The sequence below is a fragment of the Mustela lutreola genome, chromosome 12 (assembly GCF_030435805.1).
Source record: "Mustela lutreola isolate mMusLut2 chromosome 12, mMusLut2.pri, whole genome shotgun sequence".
In the NCBI taxonomy this organism is placed as follows: domain Eukaryota; kingdom Metazoa; phylum Chordata; class Mammalia; order Carnivora; family Mustelidae; genus Mustela; species Mustela lutreola.
In genome coordinates, this window is record NC_081301.1 from 98681538 (window position 1) to 98705701 (window position 24164).

The 24164-nt window shown below is 43.0% G+C and overlaps 1 long non-coding RNA gene across 1 annotated transcript; it reads left to right on the forward strand.

The window, feature by feature from the left end:
* The first annotated feature begins 12407 nt into the window (after positions 1-12407).
* Positions 12408-15589, forward strand: LOC131813062 (uncharacterized). The gene is made up of 3 exons (XR_009346591.1): positions 12408-12663; positions 14189-14363; positions 14664-15589. It is a non-coding gene; the product is annotated as an uncharacterized LOC131813062 (long non-coding RNA).
* Positions 15590-24164: the final 8575 nt, after the last annotated feature.

Below are 24164 nucleotides of genomic sequence, written 5' to 3' on the forward strand. Positions count from 1 at the left end.
CCCTTCTCGTGCTCTCTCTCTCTCTTTCACTCTGTCTCTCTCTTTCAAATAAATAAATAAAATTAAAAAAAAAAAGACACAGATGAATCTTAAAGGCACAGTGCTGAGGGAAACAAGCTTGTCTGTAAAGGATGTACACTAGGTAAGTCCAATTATATGACCTTTGGAAGAAGGTGAACTGCACTGGAAGTAAAGCAGTCATTACCTGCCCGAGGTCCCGGGATGAAGGTTTGGGGTGGGAAGATGGAACCGGTAAGTCACAGGAGATTTTGTGTGTGTGTGTGCGTGCGTGTGTGCGTGCGCGTGTGTGTGCATGTGTGTGTGCATGTGCGTGTGTGCGTGCATGTGTGTGTGTGGTGAAACGACTTTGTGTGACACTATAATGACAGGTACATGACATTCTGCGTGCAGGTACACTAGTAAGGACTACTTGCTGTCCCCTCCATGGTAAATGTATAATCTACCTGCCTGCTCTGGGTTAGCTGCCCCTCCTTCCCCAGGGTCAGTACCATGAAAGGGGCTCAGTGTCGATCTCCACTGTTGGCGGGAGGCCCTCAATCATAGGGCTGGCCAGATAAGCAGTGGTGGCCCTTAGGTGAGGGTTTGTGGTTGTTTCCATGACTAGCTTCTGTCCTTGCTCCCAGAGGACGCACTGAACAGGCACCAGACTGGCTGAAGGAAGCGGCCAGCTGATGAGCCCAGGAGGACCACTTTCTCCACCTGGCTCCTCCTCCTATCTAGAGCGTCTCCTGAAATGGACATCTGCGCATCTGAGTCCCTTCCCAGAGCCTGTCCACACATTTCTTCCCCAGACTTCCTTGTTATATAAGCATTCTAATCTTGTTATTTTGAAGTCCCCAAAGATCTGGGTAAAGCCATTAGCTACTGCCACGAGTCAGTAGTGATCTGTAGCTTAAGCTCTCTTGATCCCCGTCAGGATCGGCATCTTCTAGTTTTTTGAGGTCTTTCTCTTTCTTGATTATCTTGTAATGAGGCTTTCGAAGGAAGTGTGATGGCAAGAACACTGGGCGAAGAGCTCAAAGTTGGAAAACCTAGTCAGGAGTGTGACCCAGACAGGTCATGTAACCTCTCTTTGCCTAGGGAGGTCTTCATAATTTTATTTATTTATTTGGAAGAGGCAGAGAAAGAGGGGAGAGAAAGCATGAGCAGGGGCAGAGGGAGAAGAAGACTCCTCACTGAGCAGGGAGCCCAGTGCTGGACTCAGTCCCAGGATTTCAAGATCATGACCTGAGCCAAAGGCATTAACCAACTGAGCCACCCAGGCACCCCTGCCTCAGGATTTTTATCTGTAAAATCAGTCGACTGAAATTGAAGTTTGACATACAGGGATTGGTTTTGTGGTTGTAAAGACGTGTCACCTAAGAATTTAAGATAATTTGAAGAATAAATGTGTATATTACATCTGAGGCTCAGCCACTTGGGTATTTGAATAATTCTGCATTTCACATTGTTAGTAAATACATTACAATTTGTGGCATAATAGATGCACATTTCATGCAATTATTCATGTTAGAAATTCCAACGTAGCAGCGATTTGTGTAATATTTGTGACAGTAATTACCATTAATATTCACTGGCTGCTCCTTCCAGATAGGCACCACGCTGGTTCCTTTACACACATCACTTCATTATTGCTCACAGCGCCATTAGGGAAACGCCTTTGTCTTTGATTAGTCCTCTCTCAGAGAAGAGCTTCGGCTGTGAATGGTTTGCTTGAAAGGTTTTCTGCTTGTAAGCGCTGTGAGCAGGTGGGGAGGTGACACAGAGAACAGATGGGCCACCCCTCTTAGGACCCTCAAAAGAATGAAGCACACATTGGAATTGCGCCTGAGTCCAGGGACAGCGGGCACTCACCTGCTGACCTCGGCCATCGCTGGCCATTCCGGGCATGTCCAGCCTGCACACAAAGAGGACAGGTGTGCGCCCATGGCCGGAGCGCACCTCTAGTCAGGGCAATTCGGGAAGGTGGGCGTGGGGGACTCAGAGAGGGGACACTCGGGACACCAAGAAATTACAGACAGGGCACCGACAGCATCTGGTGCCACGGCTCTTCCTGTCTTTTTGTAAATTAAGAAAATGCCCCATTCTGCAATAGTTACAAGCACGTAAGGACACGCTAAGAATAGCATTTTGGAAGGTTAAACGGCATTCGAGAACGGTGAGTTTTCACCTTCAAGGTTGAATTCACTCTGAAATATCGGCTGTAGCGTTGACAGGTGAAAGCTTATTTTGATTTTGTTTTCAATCTTGAAAATACCCTGCGTGCCCAAGGGGGCAGCGTTCACTCATCCCCGCGCCTCCTTCACTCACTGGCCACAGAGCAGAGCACGCACACCTGCGATGCTCACTGACCCTCAAGTGGTCCTGCTTCCAGCCCGGTGATTCACATCCCTGGAATCCCTCCTCGCGGCTGCAAAACCCAGATAGAGGCGCTGGTTACATAATTCTTACACTTCTGCATATGAAGATGTGAAACAAATATTACAGAAAAGCCTTTCTATGAAGGGAGAGGCATAAAAACGGATGCGACATTTACTCACTTCTTAATTGGCTCTTCGGCAGGCGTTCTTGCAAGTTCTTGCTAAGTGTGCATGAGACCTTCCCGAAACGCTGCTGCTCGAGCCTGCACCTCTGGGGGCTCTGTCAGCTGCTCTTCCTCCCGGACCCCTAAAGGGAAGACACATAGAGAGAGAGCGCCGGGATGTCCTGGAGACCAAACTTCCAGATTTGAAGGCAATTTTTGAAAACTTAAATTGATAAGGACGACCTCCCTCAGTGGGGATTTCCTACCACCTTGGAGAAGCAATTCCTACTGTCTGATGTCAACCTTGGTCTGATTCACCAGCCCTCAGGGGTGGGGGGAGAGGGGAAAAGTAACAATTTATAACCAGGGCTCGGGAGGAATTTTCTGGAAACAACTGGGTGATGGTGTGGCGCTTGGAAATGACAGATGAGCATATATTTAACAAGCTGCCAAGACAATGTAATGAAAAAAACTATTTTCAAAAAGCTGTGATGGCAAATTTGGATAAAACTATTTTAAAAAAGAATCTTTAACCATGCCTCACACTGTCTAAAAAATTAACTCCGAGTGGACCATAGAGCTAAATTCAAATAAAACTATAAATAAAACAAATGAGATGCTTGTGATCTTGGGTTGGGTGGAAATAGCCCAGACACACATCAAAAGCAGGACTTAGAAAAGAAAAAGGCAAATAAGATGTCATCAAAATTTAAACCTTTGCATAAAAAACATGGTTAAGAGTATAAATAATAAGTCACAACCTAAGCAAAAGTACTTCCAAAATATACACTGAAAAAGGGCTTATATCTAGAAGGTGGAGACAACTAACTCAAACTTAATGCAAAAACAATCCAATTTTTAAAGATGCAAAAGATTTGGACAGGCATTTCAAGAAAGAAGATCTGTGAATGTCAAATAAATATATAAAAAGATATGCAAATTTAAAAACAATAAAATGCCATTATACACTTTTTAGAATGGCAGAAAGCAAACACAAAGCAAAAAAAAACAATGGACCCTACAAAATACAAATGTTGACAGAGAGGAGACGGAGAGATGGCATCTCGGGAGTGCAAAACGGTGCAGCCGCTTTGGAAAACAGTTCGGCTACTTCTTATAAACTTAAATACACACTTAGCAGATGACCTAGCAATTTCATTCTTAGGTACCTGCCCAAGAGAAATGAAAACTTCTGTTTCCTCCAAAGCCTGTATGCAAATTTGTGTTTAATAGTTAGATCCATCCTGCCCAAAGCCGGAAGCACGAGAAACATCTTTTAGGAAGCGAAGGAACAGCTGTCTATCTACACAGGAAGTGTTATGACTCAGCATTAAAAAGGACAAACTGCCAAGACCCACAACTTCACAGATGAATTTCAAGTTCACTACACCACAGCTACACAGTATAGGATTGCCTTTAATCGACCTTGTTTAAAAGACAAAATTCCAGGACTGGAAGACATACCAGTTGTTGACAGTCACAATACACGGGGAGAGAGCTTGCATAAAAGGGGCATAAGATACGTCTGCTTGTTTGAATTTACGTAACCACAACATCTTTGCTTTCAACAAATTAAGTCCTATTATATTAAGCAACCACATAGAGCTGTGTCTCCCTGCCTCGTGAAAGTAAGAATAAATTTTATTTTGAAGATACCTACATCTCTAATGAATCGTACAGATGGCATCACTTGAATCAGGAAGAAAGCCCTGAACGTGTGTTAGTTTTCTGCTAAATGTCTGTATGTTCCTGTGTCTATATATGAGACGTGGGACTGACAGCAAAGGAGGAAGTAAGTGAGAAATTCCACCTTCTTCACTCCATCTGCCAGACGGGTGTTTTAAAAAAAATAGTAATGTATTTATCTTTATTCTTCATTTCTAACTATTTTTGTCACTGTGAACCCAAGAATCTCTCTTAAATTATTTCTGAAGTAAAAAGTAAAGCTGCTAGGATTCATCCTTTTATGGAGGTGTTAAAATATTACATCAGGGATATAAAATTAATTGTCCTGTTTTAGTAGCCTATGATGCCATTTTTTACAGTTCATCAGAGTTAGAACGTGTAGCTAAGCAGTCTTTACTAAAAACATTTCCATATAAAGGATCCTTAACTCACCTCCCTGTATACACCCAGGAAATAATTCTTACACTTTTCTTTAAAAAAAAAGAAGAAAGAAAGAAAGACAGACAAACTCATAGAAAGAAATTTCCAGATTGAAAATAGTGCATCCTGGATGATTCAAGGAAGCACTTGGGTCAAAGTGGCCAATCAAAGGATTGATTGTTATTCCTTCTTGCTGGTGACCTAGATCATGAACCAGATAGAACAGAGGTCCCACTGATTCCTAGGTGACTTCAACGTCGGAGAGAGACAGCAGCACAACAAATAGCAACATTCACTTAACTTGAAAAAATAGAAAAGCAACCAGAGACACAGTAACGAACACGGAAGTGGAGCAGGATATAAGCTCTATCAAGAATAATCTGATTATTCAAGAAACATGTATTCTATGTGTTTCTTAACACTTTCAAAGGTAGTGTGCTAGGTGTGGAAGGACTCCCTTCTCAAAGCACCTATAAAACGTGTGATGACACAAGAGGCAAGTGGGTTCTCATAACTGATGGCAAAGACAGGGGAAGGACCAGTGGTGGTTTCTAGTAAGACGACCAAGCAAAGTGTCGGAAAGAGTAAGATCGGGCACTGGCACAGACTGTAAACACAGGGAGAACAGGAGATACATGGAGAGGAGGGGGTCGTTTTCCAGGTCTTAGATCTCTTATCCAAACAAGAATGTGGACACCCTGACAAAGAATGAAAGCAAAGAAGCGAAAGTGGATTATGTCTACTTAGAGACGGGAACATTGTTTTAAGCTTCCCGAACTGGGTTCTAGTCCCAAGCCCTCTTCTTGGCGGCTGTCTCCATCCCTGTGTCCCATCACCGGTGCCCCCTTAGGCCAAACCCCAGAAGAGCCGCGGGAGTCCACAAGGATGAAAGTGGGCAGGGTGTTGGGATCAAAGGACGGCTCCTGGGGAATCGTCGCGGCTGACCGACAGAAACATCCCCATGAAAGAGATTCTAGTTTGTGTTGTTTCTCTCCCTTTTAAACATTTTAGTTTCAGGTAAATGCAGATAAATGTTTTTGCTATAAAACAACAATGCAAAGCTCTAAAACACTATAAAACACAAGACAGTAATAAAACACTTCTACAAAGGGGCCCTACGGACTGTTTACCCAGTTTCCATGAATGAAGACATTTTGAAAAACTCTGGCACAATATCACAACCGAGATCCCAGCAGTGATACAGACGTTCAGAACATTTGCACCACCACAAGAACCCCTCGAGGCCCATTTATGACAAATTACCCCCTAGTCCATCCTTGATAGGATGGTTACCATCCCACTACCAACTACTAATCTGTACCCTGCTTCTAAATTTTGTCATTTCAAAAATTTTATATCAGTAAAACCACGCATTATGTAACTTAAAAAAAAAAGATTTTATTTATTTATTTGACAGAGAGACAGATCACAAGTAGGCAGAGGCAGAGGGGGGAGCAGGCTCCTTGCTGAGCAGAGAATTTGATGTGAGGCTCGATCCCAGGACCCTGAGATCATGACCTGAGTCCAAGGCAGAGGCTTAACCCACTGAGCCACCCAGGTGCCCCATTATGTAACTTTCCGAAATGCCTTTTTTTTTTCTCAGCATATTTCCTTGGAGATTCATCCAAATTGTTGCACATATCAATAATTCATTCATTTTTAATGCTGGGTAGTGTTTCATGGTAAGGATCTAAGACAGTTTGTTTAACCATTCATCCATTGAAGGACACTTGGGCTGTTTCCAGTTTCTTAGCATTGTGCATAAAGCTACTATAAATATTTGTGTACAGATTTTTATGGGAATATAAGTCTTCATTTTTCTAAGAGAAATGCCCAAGAGTGCAATTGTAGCGTTATATGGTAATTGCATATTTAGTTTTATAAGAAAATGTCAAGCAATTTTCTAGAATGGCTGTCCTGTTTTACTTTCCCACCAGCAACATAGGAACGGTCAAGTTTCTTTGCATCCTTGCCAGAAATGGGCATTTTCACAGTTTTTTAATTTTAGCCATTCTTACAGATATATGAGAATACCTCCTTGTGATTTAAATTAGCCTTCGCCTGATGGCTAATGATGTGAAACATCTTTTTATATGCTATTTGCCATCTGTGTATCCTCTTTGGCGGATAGACTCCCACTTCATTCTTCATTTTCAAGACCGTTTTAGCTATTCTAGCTTCTCTGCATAAATGTTATAATAAGTTTGTCTATGTCTACAAAAATCCTTGCTGGGATTTTGATAGAATTGGATTAGCACTAAATCGATTTCAGAATTTACATTTTATTCTGCTGAGTCTTCCAATCCATTAACATAGTATGTCTCTCCATTTATTTAGATGCCTTTTGGTTCCTTTCAGTAGAATTTTGCCCCATTTAGCATACAGATCTGGTTGTTTTGTTAGGGGCATGCTTGATTCACTAGCTTTGAAGTAATTGTAAAGGGTGTGTTTTCAACTCAGTACTCACATGTCCATTGTTACTCTACAGAAATACAGTTTATTTTTATGTGTTATTTGCTCTGTTATCTGGTGAACTTGCAAAATCCACATATCAGTTTTAGGGGATTTTTAAATTTTTTATAGATTCCTTGAGATTTTCTACACCCACGAGTGTATCACCTACAAAGAGGGGAAGATATGTTTCTTCTTTTTCCCCTAATTTGTATTCCTTTTATTTCCTTTCTTGCTTTATTATGCTTTCTAGCATTTCTAATACTATCTTTAATAAGAGTAGTGAGAGTGAAAATGTGTCCTTGTTTTGAACTTAGGGGGTAAGCCTCAATCTTTCGTCAATAATTATGATGCTGCTATGGGGCTGTTTGTAAATGGTCTTTATCAATTTGAGATGATCCTGCCTTTGTTCCTTAGTTACTTTGTGTTCTTACCTCAATGAATATTGGATTTTGTTGAATAGTGTGTGTGTGTGTGACTTGATACAATCATGTGTTGCTCTTTAATCTGTTGTTCAGGTGGATTACATTTTTGGATGCTGAATAGCCTTGCAGACTGGAACAAACACCACTTGGTTATGACGTACTGCTTTATATACAAAGCAAATGCTAGATCCAACAATGGTTGCAAAGATTTCTGTGTCTAAATTCATTGCTACTTTGTTGGTCCCCTTTTTGTTAGGGGGCAACACGGACCTGTGTCTGTCTTTTGGGTGTACAATTCATATGAAACTTCTTTACTTTGGGGGGAAATCACCAAAATTTTTGATGAAACTACCCAGGCTCTTCTCCAGGGATTTTCATTATGAATTTAATTGCATTCTTAGTTGTTAGCCTTTTCCAATGATCCCTTTCAGAGCTGGTGAGTTGTTGTACTTTGTGAGGCGTCCCATGTCCCCCCAGTTGTTGGATTTATGCTGCATCATGGTTGAGGGGTCGCCCTCTTCCCTTTGGTGTTTCCCTGTACTGGTTTCCCCTGAAATCAGTAATTCGTACCTCTCTCTCTCTTTTTTTGTCAGTGTTGGTGCAGATTCATCTATTTCCTGGATATTTTTAAAGAACCAGCCTTTACTTCATGGATTTACTTTCTTGTTTCCTGTTTTCAATTTCATTGCTTCCTGCTTTTATCTTTAAGGTTTCCTTCCTTCTGCATGCCTTGGAATTACTTAGTTCGTTCTTTTATAGTGTCTGGCAGGAGGAACTCAGGTCAATGGTGGTTTTTTTCCAAGAAAAACACACAGTGCCCTGCCTGTTTCTCACCCTCTGCTTGACGGCCCTCGTGTAGTTCAAATACTGGATCTCGTTTTCCTTCAGAGCCATTCTTAAAATTTCCTTTGAGACCTCCTATTTGACTCTCGATTTATTTACACATGTGTTGCTGACTTTCCAAGTTTTTGAGTTTTATGGGGTTTTATATTATTAACTTTTTTGCTTCAGCTGTCAGTATGACTAAAGAAATTCATGGGGTGCCTGGGTGGCTCACTGGGTTAAAGCCTCTGCCTTCAGCTTGGGTCATGGTCCTGGGGTCCTGGGATTCTCAGCTCAGCGGGGAGCCTGCTTCCCCCCCACTCTCTGCCTGCCTCTTCCTACTTGTGACCTCTGTCAAATGAATAAATAAAATCTTTTATTTTTTTTTTTTAAAGAGAAATTCATGAGGACTTTCTTTTGTATTAATCTCTGTTTTTACCCATACTGAGGTCCTTCTTTCAATTTTGAAGTTATAGGATTTTTTCTGTTATGGCATCATTCTGGTTAGAGAAACTTTTCTAGCCATCCTTCATAGGCAGATTGGCCAGCATGATCTCTCTGAGTTTTCCCTCACCCGAGAATGTCTTTATTTCCCTTCCATTCCTGAACAATACTCTCCCCAGGTACAGAATGCATGATTAACAGACCTTTTCCTTCAAGACTTGAAAACTATGCCATTTGCTCCCAGCATCTATGATTGCAAATGAGAGATCTGCCCACATTTGTAGACTTTGATGTCTCCAATATGGGTAAAAGCTCATTTTTCTCTGACTGTTATCATGAGCTTTTCTTTGCTTTTAGCTCACAAGATTTTATTTTATTTTATTTTTTATTAATTTATTTATTTTCAGCATAACAGTATTCATTATTTTTGCACCACACCCAGTGCTCCATGCAATCCGTGCCCTCTCGAATACCCACCACCTGGTCCCCCCAACCTCCCATCCCCCACCGCTTCAAACCCCTCAGATTGTTTTTCAGAGTCCAAGATTTTATTTTTAAAGGTTTTATTTATTTACTTGAGAGAGAGAGAGAGAAAGAGGGAGAGAATGCAGCCAGGGGTGAGAATGAGCAGGAGTGGGAAGGGCAGAGGCAGAGGGAGAAGCCGGCTCTGCATGGAGCAGAGAGCCCGATAGAGAGCTCAATCCCAGGACCCTGGGGCGTGACCGGAGCGGAAGGCAGCGGCTTAGCCAACTGGGCCACCCGGGCACCCTAGCTTACAGAATTGTAATTGTGATGTCTCTTTGTGTGGGTCCTGGGGCCAGCCCATATGGGTTTACTCAGTTTCTTGGGTTTACAGGTTTATGGTTCTCCAAACTGGGGGAAATTTTAGCCATTATTTCCTAGGATAATTTTTCAGTTCCGCTCTCTTGTCTTCTGGGCCTCTAGTGAAGCAAATGTTAACTCTGACTATAGTCCCACACGTACATGGCCCTTTTTCCACTTCTTTTCAGTCTACTCCCTGTTTGTTCAGAGCGGGTAGATCTTACGGGTCCGCCCTCACACTCTCCCTCTGTCATCTCTACTCCACTCCTGAGACCATCCCATTGGGTTTTGTTTCAGTGCTTGTATTTTTCCGTTCTGTCATTGTTTCCTTCTGCTTCATAGTTTCCATTTCTTGGCTAAGATTTCCCATAACTGTTCATTACACATTTTGGACATTAAATTAAGACACTTTATATTGCATTAGCCAGTGTGTTAAGTGTCAGTCTGGTTAGGGTGCCGTCCTGGGACGGGTGGTGTGTTTTCAGCGTCCTGCTGGAAGCTTGTGGAAAGCACCTAGTGGAAGAGGGACACCGAGTTCCACGGCCTTGATTTAGACAGCGGGTGGAGGTTCCGCTTCCCTCCTTGGGCCCACTGACCTCGAAGACGAGCGGGAGAGGAAGTCAAGGACCCCGCTGACCCGGCACCTCCTATCCTGGTTCTTTGCTTCAGGGTTGGAGGGGAAGCTCAGCGATGGGGAGAACCGGCGTGCAAGCGGACCCTGTCGCAGGCGCTCTGTCTTGTCCCTGCCCCGCGTGCAGGGAGGTTCTGCTCCCACCAGCAGTCGGGGAGAATGAGTACATCCCAGCCCCAACTTGGACCACCTCATCAGTCTCCGGAGTAGCAGAGAGGAGTGGAGGCTCCGTCCTCCAGTGGTTCCTAATGTCACCAGGGAGGAGGGGTGAGTCCGAGTGAGGAGTAATCCTGCCTCCCGTTGCCTTGATAAATCCCCCTGCCAGCTGGTGGGGAGGGGGTTCATCTTAGGACAAACACCTGCTGTGGAAAAGCGAGCACCACCCGTCTCTGCTGCCCCGAGGACAGAGGAGCAGCTCCCTGCTCCATCTTCGGACGCCACCCGACACCTAGCCAAGGAGCCAGCCCACCACCTGCTTCCATGGAACCCCGCCTGGGTCAATGTTCTGAAAGATCCATTCTCGGAAAGCATGGAGCGATGGGGTTTTCCAGCTGCCATCGGGTGGGCACTGCAGACAAGTGTTCTGTTGCTAGACTATGCTCTTCTCGGTCCTTGAGCTAAAAATGGGGTGAACAGAGTGTTTGGGAGCTTTATTGTCTATGGCTTTTGGTGGTTCCAGGTCAGGAGTTTCTCCAGAACCGTATCTGGACCCATGGAAGGAAATGCAGAAGCTGCGGGAACTCGCCACTGTCCTCTTCTTTATGGCCAAAAATTCCTCAGCTTCTACCTTCTCCTCCGCACCTCTCAGAGTCTGCTCATGCTTGCTGTTGTGCTAAATCTAGGATCCTGTCACTGGAGGAGGGGGTGCTGCGAGGAACTGCACATCTCCATCTGGGGAGAAGGGAAGTACCGTTTCTCAGCCGCTGTGCCACGGAGAGAGGACATCTCGTTGTTCCCGGGAATGAAAAGGAATCCATCATAACTAAAAGTTCAGTCCCGTGAAAAAGAAAAACGATGCTTAGCTAACCGCTGGGCTGATCTCTCGTCAGAATGTGAGAGAACACAGGGACATCACGGCTAGGGCACGGGGGCTGCTACCTTCTCCAATGTGGATCGCGCTTCCTGGATGGACACATCACTAAAACATACTTTCAGCCATTGTGACATGGCAGGAATGACACCACTGTAGTCTGAGCACAGCCTCAATTCACAGAACAGTGCCGGCCTCAGCTGTCTACAATATACACTGGATATTTAAGTCAACGAGGCTGATTCTGTTATTCAAAGTCAAATTTAAAGCTCGACCCATTCTTAGCCTCTTACTTCCTCCTTGCTCTCTGGCTTCTTGATCAAGTGTTTAGGACATTTGGAATACTTCTAACACCCTCTCTCAGTTTCCTTTACTCTAATTCCCCAGAGGTTTAAACCTAATCAGGGGGCAAGTGCTCCCACCGCATCCACCTGCTTGGTGCAGGTCAAGGCAGAAGCAAAGGTAATCAGGTTCTCCATTTGTTAAACTGTGAGCATCTGCCCTGTGCCTGGCATTGTTCTAGGAACTATGGGATTCGCCGAAGGACAAAATACGAAAGTCTTCCTGCTCTTACAGAACTTGTATTTAATTAGAGTAAAGAAGAAAAACGAACAAAGAAATCCTCAGCTAGCTCTAAGTGTGCAATGTGTTAAAACAGGCTAGTGTCTGGCGCATCTGCGGGTGCATTCGGTGAAGCATCAACTCTTGGTTTCAGTCCAGACTGTGATCTCAGGGTCCTGAGATCGAGCCCTACAACAGGCTCCATGCTTAGCACAGTTTCCTTCTTAAGACTCTCTTGTACCTCTCCTTCTGTCCCTCCCCGTGCTTGTGCTTTCTCTCTCCCTAGCTCAAAAACATAAATACTTAAAAAATAATAAAATAAAATGAAGTAGTATGTTAGAGATCTTGTGTTTGATTTGGTGGTCAAGTAAGACCTCTCTAAGGAACTGTTATTCATGATAAGACGTGAATGGCTAAGAGGGTCGTTCTACCTGGGAGGCCGTTCAGCACAAGAGGAGAGCTCATATGAAGACCCCAAGACAGGGATGAGCTTGGCTTGTTTAGGGGAGATAAGAAGTTGGTGTCTCTTACGTATCATGGTAAAAGGGGTGTGTGTGTGTAAAAAAGACTGAAGAGAAGTCAGGTACCAATTCACAGAGAGGAAGGCTATGAAGGAACCAGAATACGGGATTTGGATTTTACTTAGAGGGTAACTGACAGCCATGGAAGAATCCTGCCCCGAGGACTTACACCACCTCCTTTTTCTAACAGCTCTTCAGTCTCCACTATGGATAAGCTAGGTGGGCAGATGCTCCTGCGAAGATCAAAGGAGAGAGGACAGCTGGCACTGGCACGGCGTTGACAGAGTTGGGGACACACAGAGTGGGTGAGTTTGCTGGGGAGCTGGATGTGTAAACTGAAGGAAGGGGGTGTCGGGTCCAACACGCATCACCGGTAGAGTCTGACTGAGTTCTTCTTGTGCCTTTGTGCCTACCTAGGACACCACAAATTTTCTTTTCTCATGTTGCTCCTAGAGGGAGTGGGTTTCCACTGAGCTCCATGGGAGGAGCCCCACTTTCTATCTCTAGGGAGGAAGAAGATGGATCTGAACAGTGAGTTGAGGTGTGCCCATGGTTCAGGACCCCCCCGTGGCTTCCCTGTCTCTTAGCGTCCACTGTTTTCTCCTTTTCTACTGGGGCAAGGGCTGCATTCTCCATCTGTGCTTAGAATCGAGTGCGTTTGCCTGAGCCTGGTTGTCTGAAGATAGAAAGCCAGGCTCTCCGTTGAACAGTATGCCTGTTGCGAGCCATGATGTTTTGATCTCAAGGCATCTCTCTTTTGTGTTCCATATTTCAGTTGGCTCCAAACTCAGCAAGGAAAGGCGTATTAGTACGGTTCTCTTAATTCAATACAGTAGTTCTTTGTCCAAGACCGTTGATAAATTGGGGAGAACTGGCATCTGTGCAGAGACAATACACACTGATGTATTAGAGATTTTTAAGAGGAAGATTGCTTTTGTTGGCTAATGGTCTGCGGGGGATTCTTTTTCCATTCAGCAATTCTCTCAGGAAAAACAAAGGACACATGATTAGCAAGAGTGCTGACAGAGAACGCGTCTTGTTTTTGAACCAGTGCATTTTTTTTTCACTTTCTTGCCTAATGCAAATATAACATAAATATCTTTATTCTTCTGGAATGGATAAACACTACGAAAATGAAGAAAAATTTGGAAGATGACTCTTGGATTTCATCCCTTTAACACAGTGATTATTTCCCACATGCTCCTTTTTTTTTTTTTTTTTTAATCTATATCCATGTTTTTCTAGATGCTTCCAGAAACAAAACACGGAGAATGCAGAAGCAAGACAAGCAGTCCAAGGATAGCGACCCATAGAGAATCTTAATAATTTAGAGAGCACCATGAAATAGAATTTCCAACACTATAAGAATAATATCATACTCTAAAGGGAGGCTGACCAATTTTGAGTTGAAAAGCATAACCAGGACAGCGCTAGAGTAAATATTGTGACACCTCATTGGGATTATGAAAAGCATTCGATTTCTTGAATATTAATTGCTCTGTGGTTGGTGTGTCAGGAAAAGTTCCGTTTCTGTAAACCTTCCCAGGTTCATTCGAGTTTCGAAGACCTCTTCGGTCTCTTAAAACATGTGGCTTGGGGGCAGTCGGCAGCCCTGTCCACATGGGGGAGAGAGGGCGTTGGTCATCTGTCTGTGACAACACCTCTTTCATGCGCAGACATGTGGTCCCACAAGAGCTTGGGACACTCTATTCGCACAGTCATGCCCATTATAAAAACACAACATGGCAGGTCCGGGGAGAAGGAAGTCATAGACGGCTGCTGAGTGTTTTATGCATAATGATGACTTTTGCGCATTTGCAACTTTGTTAGAGACAAGAGAGGCTGACTCTGGCAGAAAGGAGACAACACAGTTCTATGCACCAGAATTTCCAGGGTCCCCTCCATGGCCTGGCTCTCGGTGGGAGGCAAACAAGAAAAAGACCTTGTGTGCGGATGGAGAGCAGGGTAGAGCTGGTGCAGCATGCCTGGGGGACAGTCACAGCAGGTAGGTGACACGGTGAGGCTGCGGCTTCCTTCCTGTGGGCTTCTGGTCGGTGCTGGGGTTGAGTGCGGACCCTCTGGGCCAGGACCAGGACCAGCACCAGCCATGCAAGGGTCCTTTCCCCTGTGCTAAAATCCCGCAGTGGTGGGGCCAGAACCCTTCCCTGTGGGACTGATTTTCTACGTGTATCCCCTGGACGAAGGTCTGCTGAACTTGTCACTGTACGATGATGTTGTGTTCTCAAAGACCACGGTTGGGTAATGCTTGAAAGCTTTTTGCATGAATCCGCCTTCCTTTTCTCAGATGAACGGAGGCCGTTCAGCGGGAAACCTTGGTGGGAACCCAGAAGTAAACACGTCTTTGGGAGAGTCACACTGTGTGTTTCTCCTCCGCTTTGATCCCACTGGTCGTGCCGAGCCTGCTGCCTGTCCCCTGCTGCAGATGCCCATCATCCCTGGCTTCCCAAATGTCCTCGCTCCTGTCCCGCCGGTGGAAACTAGGGACACGGGTCCATCATGTGTTTTTGTCAGTTCTGAAATCTCAGCAGTATGAAAACCAAAATTCTGGGCAGAAAAAGCATGGTGAACTTACATGAGACAGTTTATTGTTCATTAATTGCTCTTAGTGAGAATGTCTGTACATTTTGTGCCAAAATACCGTTGTGTTTTGTTTCTGGTGCCGGCCCAGCCTTCACAGTGGGTGAGACTCAGCGAATGTTACATGCTCCCACGTACCTTTAGATGATCTAAAAATCTCCTGATCCAAAAACAGCGAGACTCAAGGGTTTCGATGCGTTACCTTTGTTACCTAGGGGCAAAGTGGAACAGATTGTACAGGTACTTATGTGAGGGTCCAGCAGACATTATTATCTTTCCTTAATATCATAAAAGTCTGTTCATGTAACCGCCATGGAGAGTCACAACCCAAGCTCTTCCATCACCGTGAGCATCGTTCGTGTGGCTCTTTTATAACCACATCAACACACACATCAAGTAATTTTATCCCAAAATTGTGATAGAAAGGAAACCTAACATAAGAAGTCTTTCTAAAGTGGTTTTTTCACACACTCCCCTCCCCTGGAGACCCATCCTGCTTGTTGTGTGGATCAACAGCCTGTTCCTTCTAATTGTTGAGTGACATCCCTCAACAGGAACGTGTGACCGTCTGATTGACCGTCCATCTGGTGAAGAATGTTTGGGGGCTTCTCAGTTGGGCTGTTACAAATAAAAGTGCTATGACCATTCGCATATAGACTTTTTTTGTGAGCGTACGTTTCCAGGTCTCTGGGATTAAACACCCAAGAATGCAACCGCTGGCTTGTGATAAATGCATGTTTCATTTTGTATGACTCTTTTTTTTTTTTAATTTTAAAGATTTTTATTTATTTATTTGACAGAGATCACAAGTAGGCAGAGAGGCAGGCAGAGAGAGAGGGGGAAGCAGGCTCCCAGCTGAGCAGAGAGCCCAATGCGGGGCTCGATCCCAGGACCCTGAGATCAGGGCCTGAAAATGCACGTTTCATTTTATAAGAAATTGCCAACCTGCTTCCAGAGTGGCTCTTCCGTGTGTGAATGGTCCAGTTTCTCGTCCTTCTGGCCACCATTTGGTGGTGTTCGAATTATTTATTTTACCCATTCTGGTAGCTGTGCAGTGACCTCGTGCTGTGGTTTTAATTTGCAATTCCTTGTGGCTTGTGACCATGAACATCTCGCCACATGCTCATTTGCCATCTGTGGATCCTGTTTAGTAAAATGTCGGCGTCCTTTGTATGTGCTCAAACTGGATTGATCAGAGTGTTTTCCATTGGGTTTTGAGAGTCGTTTCGATCTTCTGGTTCCTGGTCCTCTGTCAGATGTGAGGTTTGCAACATGACGTTCGGTTTCTCTCAATCTGTAGCTTGTCTTGCCAGACCTCTCACAAGGGCTTTTGCTGACCACAAGACCTTTACACTTGGTGAGCTTCAATGTATTAACTTTTCTGCCAATGGATTTTCTAAGTGTGTGTGTCAAGTCTAAGAACTTATTGCCTAACTCAATATCCCAAAGATTTTCTACACTTAAAAAATAAAAATTTATACTTTCATGTTTGATATTTAAGGACATGCTTCATTTCAGTTCCTCTTTACATATTGTCTATAGATTGGGTTGTGATTCTTTCTTTTGCAAACGAATATCCAATGGACCCAGCTCCGTGGATTGAAAAGACCATATTTCTAACATTGAAAAGATTTTTTCCCATTGTCAGAAAACAGTGAGCATGTTTGTTTGAACCTATGTCCAGATTCTATGTTCTGCTCCATTGGCATGTGTCTGTCTTTCCATCGACACCACACTGTCTTAATTACCGTGGTCATACAGTAAGCCTTAATCCTCCTGGTGTTATCCCCACATCGCTCTTTATTTTGAAGATTGTTTTCGTCATTTTAGGGCCTTTCCCTTTCCCTATAAATTATAGAATGAGCTTGTCCATGTCTGTCAGAAATTCCTTGCTGGAATTTTGATAGAATTGCATTAAACTCATAGATCAATTTTGGAAAAACTGGTACCTTGACTGTATGGATTTTTCTAACCCATCAACATCGTATTTCTCTCCATTTTGTCATTTCCAGGGGACAGATGCTTCCAGGCCTTGCTATGTGCATGCCTAAGTATTGCACCTTTGAATTACACATAATACAATGTTATTAAAATAAGTTTCACATTATTAGTATATTAGTATAATGGCATATTAGTATATAAAAATGAGATTTATTTTTTAGCTCTAGATGTGTGTGTTTTTTTAATAGATTCCTCAAGATTTTATATATACACACACACACACATATATTTGTGTGTGTGTGTGTGTATACACATACTTACATATACAGTCAAGCATTCATATTCCAAGGAAGAAGTAAAACTGACCTTATTTTCAATTGGCATGATTGTTTATATATATATATATATATATATATATATATATAATATATATATTTAGAATATATTTATATTCATATTATTATATTTATATTTATTTATATTTATATATATTTATATTATTATATATATATATAAACAATCATGCCAATTGAAAATAAAGTCAGTTTTACTTCTTCCTTGGAATATGAATGCTTGACTGCAATGACTAGATCTTCCAGTAGTATTGACTAATATTGATGTGCGTGGCCTTCTACCTTGTTCTTGCTACCATGGGGAAAGCATGTAGTTTTTCACCATTAAGTATGATGCTAGTTACAAGGGTTTTGTAGGTAGTCATTATCGGGTTGAGTCAGTTTCTCTGTTGGTAACCTGCTGAGAATCTATGTCACGAATGAGTGTTGGATTTTGTCAAATGTTTTTGGTCAGTGGATGTAATGATAGGATTTTTCTTCTTTAGTCTGTTAATGTGGTGGGCTACATTGATTGGTTTTCAAAGGTGGGCCCAGTCTTGTGCAGCTAGAACAAATCTCACTTGGTTGTGGTATATAATGGCTCGCTCTTTCTCTGTCTTCATCTGGTTTGGGTGCTGGTCATTCCAACCTCATAACGTCAGTTGGGAAGAGCAGCTTCTTCCATTTTGCGGAATAGATTATGCAGATCTGGTGTTAATTCTTCTTGAGATATTTAGTCTAATTCTCCAATGAAGCCCCCGGGGGCTAGAGATTTTTGGGGGGAGCAGCGCTTTATGCTATAATTTCAATGCCTTATATGGTTATAAGACTATTTAGGTTCTGTATTTCAACTTGGTTGGATTTTGGAATTTGTGGTATTTCGAGGCATTGGTTTATTTCTTTTAAACTGCAGCATATAAGTGTCGATCTGGCCATATCTTCCTCTTCTTACCCTTTCAAATGCAGAATCTGTGCTGATATTCCCTATTTCATTCCTGATAATGATGACGCATTTCTGCTCTTTGGGTGTTTGTCAGTCTTGCTAGAGGTTTACCAGTTTATTGATTTTTTAAAAAATAGCTTCTTGTTTCATTGTTTTTTTTCCCCTATATTGTATTTTTAATTTCATTAATTTCTGCTTTTGTCTTTAGTATATCTTTATGTTTGCTAACTTGGCTTTCTTTTGTTTTCAGTTTATTGAGGTAGGAACCAAGATTATCAATTTGTTTTTTTTTTTCCCTAATAGAACCACATACTGCTATAAATTCCCCCTCAGCATTGCTTTACGCACATGAAGTGTACTTTTTAGTATTGTATTCTTATTTTCAAGCTGTTCTTTGTGTTTTCATTTCCTTTGAAACTTGGCTCTTAGCCCATGCATTCTTAAAACTGTTCTGCTTAGTTTCCACTTATTTATGCAAATGTTTAGGTAGTGAATGCTTGCGCGTATTCTAATTAAAAGAGGCAAACAATGCAAAACAACCCAGGTGCTGTACTTTCTCCCAGGTCACACTGCTCCCAGGGAATGCTACTCCTCCCAGTGCCTTCTGCAAATATGGTTGTAATATGATGTACACGGAATGTGTTTAAACACAGATGGGTTACACTATACATTTCTTTCTAAGGTCTGCTTTTTTTTTTTTTTAATACATGACATTGTGTCTTAGAAACCATACCAAATCACATCCTGACTCCCACTCTCTTTTAATGACAGCATCAGTGTTTCATAGTATGTATTTAATGGGACTTGAGTGCATTCTACGGATGGGTAGACCTTTAGATCATTGGAAAATTTTTACATTGCAAGTTGGGCTTTGGCGAGCATACTAGAATAGTGGAGGTTCATCATAAATGTGCCTTCAGCTCATTTTATTGTAGCTCTCTGCCCTCAGCCAGAGGAGAGCAGGGCAACAATGGAGAAACAGAAGAACCTGGGGGAATCCTGGTTACCAGTCCTACTTGCTAAAGGCACGCACTTATTCGAACACAGAGACGGTGTTAACAAGCTCCTCCTGAATCTGGGAGTCTGCGGTGTGTCGCACAGCTGGGCCGTCTCACCCCAATGCATGCAGGTTGAAGGAGGAGCCTGGACACCTGCAGGGGCTTGCAACGCACAAGGCCAATATAAATGGAATCTTTGGAGAAAAGCTTGGGATGATAACCCCAAGAGACAAGTAGCATCTTAAAAAATGTTGCCATTGTATATCCTCACCCACAATATATGAGAATGCTCTTTATCAAGCCTCTCACCAATTTTGGAAAATAGTGCAATTTCTTGCCATTCTAATAGGCCAAAATTAACTAATTTCTGTTTTAAAATTTATTCTCTTATAAGTTATCTTGGCATGTGTTTAGTTGGTATTTATATTCTTCAATAAATGATCTGCTCACAGAGTTTGTATTTCTGTTGAGATTTTGTCATATTTGTGAAGACTAAAGAGATTTTTAAAAATATACGTAAGGATAATTTAAGGTAGGGACCCAGTTGTGTTTTTCTAAGGCAGCTGTACATTTAGTTCCTCCAGCATCATTTATTAAATCATTCATCTGCCTCCCGCACTAATTTCAGTATCAATTAAATGATAAACTAAATACGTCTCCGCACACTCCGTTCTGGAACCGTGATGTACTCGTCTGCAGCCAATAACTACTGCTTCAAGTATAATTGCTTCTTAGTATATTTTTCTGTTGGAAAAGCAAATTTATTTGCCTCATTATTTTCTTTGATAAGAGTTTTTAAAATATGTGTGCATTTCTTTTTCCACCTAACTTCTAACCAGTTTTTAAGGGCCATGAAAATGGTCTGTTGGGGTTTTTATTGGAATGACCTCACCTTAATGTATCAGTTTGAGAAAAGCACTGAATTTCCAAAACAAGTGTATGATGTGTTTCTACATTGATTTAAATCCTATGATGGGTCTTTCAGTGTAGTTTTGTCATTTCTCCAGATGATCTTCAAACAAGTTAATTCCTAGGTACTTTAGGCTCATTGTTGTTATTTTAAGTATGAACCATTTGTCCCATGGCCCATTTTTCTAATTTGTTACTCTTGAGTTACTGAAAAGCTATAGAATTGTGGAATTGGTTCTTTCTCAGTTATTTCTCATAGAACATTGTGTTCTCTGTAAGTAATGGCAGTTATGTACCGTATCATGTCATATCATATCCCTATTCAATATCGACCCTCATACTTGCGTTGTATGTTGATTATTGGCTGAGTTAGGGTCATCCTTTAACTAAAAGCGTCCTTTTTATTATGTCATATCATGGCATATCTATTAATTATATTATATTCCTTTTTATTAGGGATGCTTCTCATCCTTTCCTGCTCACACTTGATTTGCCGTAGGCACCTGGTATCATCACTTTTGAGCTTTAGGAAATTTCCATTGCTGTTCTCATTCCTTCCAGTGATTTTCATAATCACTCATTCTTTTGTTTCCAGCCTTGAAGTTCAGGTGACAAGCCTCCTTCCCCAGACTTAGACATGTGCAGTTTACATAGATCATTACCTGCTGAATCCTGAGATGCATTAAAACCTCAAAGACAGGGCCCAGTATCTTCCTTCCAAAAGTGTCTTCCCATCACTCTGTCTACCTGTGATGGCTGTTGTGGAGAGCCATCCAGCAGATGCAAGGAGTCACGTAGATGGATGTGCCCGTGGATTGAGGAAATGAGGATGATTGGTTGAGGAGAATGTGGGCACGCTCGTGATCGGCGCGTGAACAGCACTAGGAGCCAAGAGATATATGCATGATCACTGCTAGAGAACAAAAGAATCCTGCACGGTTACATAAGAGCGCACGAGGGCACTGCATGCACGGCATTCTGATTGGGCAGGAAGGGGGGCGTACACACGTGAATATATACTGCTGTAAATGCTTGGTTCGGGGGGGTCGCCATTAAAGAAGTAATAAAGAAGCTTGCCACTCACCTCGTCTGCGGGTCGTTCTTGCGGGCCGAGAGCGACAGGCTGTATCACCCTCTAACTATGACCCTGTGTCTTCCCATCACACTGTCTACCTGTGACGGCTGTATCACCCTCTAACTATGGCCCTTGCCTCTGTCTGGGAACGGTCCTTGACGTTTCATTCGTTCAAGAAGAGAAAAAGGCATACTATGAACAGGTACACATACACATACATTCGTGCATGTATGTGTGTACATGAGTGCACGGGTGTGTGTGTGTGTGCTGATGTGTGGAGAGAGAAAGGACACGTATCAAATTTATGATGCTAACTTTTCTCACTAGGGAGAGAAATCAGATGGCAGACAAAACCAAAAACATTTTATTTTTTTCTACAGGTTTTGTCTATTTATTTGTCAGAGAGAGAGAGAGAACACCAGCAGGGGAGAGGCGGAGGGAGAAGCAGGTGCCCCACTAAGTAGGGAGTCGGATGCTGGACTCGATCCCAGGACACGGGGTCATGACCTGAGCTGAAGGCAGACGCCGACTGAGCCCCCCAGGGGGCCCTCAAAAAGCATTTTAAAGTGTATTTATTATAACACATTCTCTTAATAAAACAACAAACTAAAACAAATCAATAAAATAAAAAGAACAATCTCAGGCAAATAATTCTGGGTGGTAAGCAAAAGGATGATTTTTACAATAGGCTCCGTACTTTCATCTATATTAAGATGTTTCTAAGGAAACGTTCCAAATCGAAGAGCACTGGGAAGTGGGAATAAAAAATGTGAATATTAATAAGAAATGGGCCTGCGGAGTATAAGGCAGGACTGTGAGCCAGGGAGCTGACATCATTAAAATGTAAATGTGCAGCCTGGCTCACTCCTACAAGGTTCTCTGTAACGTTGCTGCCCCTTCTGGATTTCTTGGTCCTACATTTCGTTAAAGGATGCTTCCCTGACAACCTCAGGCTTCTAGAAAACATGCAAATTCTGGTGAAAGGATTCCCTCCAGCTGTTCCCAGAGCGCCCCTGTCACTCCCAGATGCTCCCAGAGCGTCCCTGTCACTCGTCACCTACACACATGCAGGCATCGGGGTCACCTAAGAGGTGGCGTCTCATTCCGTGAGTCCCTGTGATGCTCAGGGCCCATTACAAAATTCCCTGATCACATTTAGTGCCAAGAGGAATGTACGTAGAAACAAGTGTATGGCACACTGTGGCTCTCCCCTCCACTCTGCGGTTTTAAAATATTTACGGACTGGAGGGGCTGCTCAGTCTTTAAGCGTCTGCCTTCAGCTCAGGTCATGGTCCTGGAGTCCTGGGACGGAGCCCCGAGTTAGGCTTCCTGCTCAGCAGCAGTCTGCTTAACACTCTCTCGCTCACCTGCTTGTGCTCTCTCTCTCTCCCTTTCGCTGTCAAATAAATAAATAAATCTTTTTTTTTTCTTTTTAAAGAGAGAGCTGGAAATTTATATCCACAGGAAAACATATACACAGATGCTTTTAGCATCTTTATTCGTAACTGCTAAAACTTGAAAGCAGCCAGGATGTCCTTCAGTAGCTGAAGAGGTAAATAAACTTTGTCCCATCCAGACAATGAAATATTATTCAGCACTAAAAAGGAATGAGCCATTGAAAGCACGAAGAAAACCTAAATGCATATTACTAAGGAAACAAACCCAATCTAAAAAGCCTACATACTGTATGAGTCCAAGTATATGACATTCTGGAAATGGCATAACTATGGGGTCAGTGAGAAGAGACACTGGTTGCCAAGGATCAGAAGGAGGGACAAATAGTCAGGACCCAGCGAATTCTTAAGGTCATAAAACTCCTCTATATAATACTCTAATAATGGGGACATGGCCTTATAAATTTGTCCAAACTCATAGAATATGCAACATCAAGAGGGAAGCTGATGCAAACTATTGATTTTGTGTCCATGTAGGTTCAACAATGGTAACAAATGGACCGCTCTGTCAGCCCACTGACAGCTGACCTCTGGACACATCAGCAAGTCCAGCCACTTTCAGCAGAACCGCACCCTCCCAACTCACCAGCCCCACGCCCGACCACAGTGAGCCCGGCGGACAACAGCGGAATTCCCCGTTGCCCCAGAGCTCCATGGGTAGTAATAAAAATGCGTTGCTTTTAACCCTGTGAGTTACAGGATGGTTTGTTGTAGAGCAAAATGTGATCGATAAGTCATCTGAGATGTTGGGAAGAATCAATACTGTGAACTCCGTATTTCAATACTTGTTCTTGACCTGACCGCCCCGCCAGTGGGGGACAAGCACAGTGTCTGCCGAGACTTCATTCTCTAACCTTGAGATGGTTAGATTTCTGTAGCTTAGCCTCCACGTAGTTTCACCAGGATGGGATTCTTCTAACCTGAGGAACCCATGATGAATTACAAGTCTGGGCACCAAGTTCAGAGCATAAGTGAGTCTATATCTTTACAGACAAGTAACCCAAGTGTCTGCCCAGGTGTCTCCTTTGTCACCCTGGCCCCACTCTGCTTTCTTTATCTTTACAGCATTGGGAGGATAATTTTTCCTCTGCTAACTGGTGCCTAATGATTAGTGGCACACGGGTGAGTGGACAATAAGTGGTTTAGCAGGTGGAGGGGCCATGTCTATTCATGTCAGTGTGGGGGCTCGGGGAAGAGGTGTCTTTGACCGACCTTTGACACCAGTACTACTGCTAATACCCCAGCTTAATAAAAACTGGGAGGTTTGGGGCCTCAGTGGGAAAGTATGGAGGGTTCTGATAAATCCTGTTTACACCATTTTATTGGAATATGATGGTGTCAAAGGTCGATCCCTTCCCTGTCTGGAAAGTCCCTCAGAGGGGGTTTTTTTGGCATCTGAATTCTCTAGAGGCCCTGCTCTAGTGAGATAAGGGAATTTCAGAGAAGACTTCTTTCTGTGTCTGCTGTAAAGATTGTTGGTCCCCTCAAGAACGTGTTTTGGATTTCACTGTGTGTCCCACCCTCACAGACACCCCAGCAAAAGATGCTCTGAAAAG